General features: G+C 55.1%; 1 protein-coding gene across 1 annotated transcript in view; it reads left to right on the plus strand.

Annotated features, from left to right (window-relative positions):
- PDGFC (platelet derived growth factor C) overlaps positions 1-769 on the plus strand; it is a 38,101-nt gene that overhangs the window by 35,551 nt on the left and 1,781 nt on the right. The gene's annotated exons all lie outside the window — the stretch shown is intronic.

Consider the following 769-nt stretch of genomic DNA (forward strand, 5'->3'; position numbering starts at 1 on the left):
TGGAGCCCCTGAGCCAGTGGCTTGAAAACAGCACCACCCTGCACGCAGTCCATTTCTACACAGCTGTGTTGTTCACACACAGAAGGTCGCGTGCATGTGTGCCCCAAACCCCGAGAGAATGGAGGAGAGGCATTATGGAGTGGTGACCCTCCTCAAGGGTGGTTTCTCACTTTCTCTCTCGTTGTCTCTCTCCTCTTTGGTGAGCACACACACTCTGTGACAAAAATCCTTAAAAAGAAAAGTCTACTTTGGGAATAGTCACTTCAAGACTGGGGTGTATCTCTGGGAAGAAAGTCACCAAGTCTTCCTGAGAGCACAGCCTGCCACTCTCACGTCAGTGACTCACTCACCCTGGGTACCTGTCATGTCTGTGTTCACTCATGTGTGTCATGGGATGGTTGTAATACCCTGATGGAACCCGGGTGAGCTGAGGTGTGTAAGCACACCATTACTGTGCCTGGCATCCTGGAAGCATGAAGGAGCTTACCAGCTAAGCACTCACAGCCATGCCCTCCAGGGAGGCGTGGGCTCCGTCTTTGCACACCTTCGGCCAGAGCTGTCACAGGGTGGTTGATGAGGTTCCCCAGGACCCACTCCGTGAGGGTACCCTGCGGTCCCCAGGAAGTGGAGACGGGAGACGGTGTCCTGTCCTCCTTTGCACTGGTCTTTGTCTCTAACCTAAACAAACACGGTTTCTGAAGCGCCACCCGTCTCGTCCGGGGAAGGAGAGGGAGTGCACCCTGGCAGCGGGGCGTGAGGACACCTGCCT

This window comes from Tupaia chinensis, unplaced genomic scaffold, assembly GCF_000334495.1.
Source record: "Tupaia chinensis unplaced genomic scaffold, TupChi_1.0 Scaffold143591_1, whole genome shotgun sequence".
In the NCBI taxonomy this organism is placed as follows: domain Eukaryota; kingdom Metazoa; phylum Chordata; class Mammalia; order Scandentia; family Tupaiidae; genus Tupaia; species Tupaia belangeri.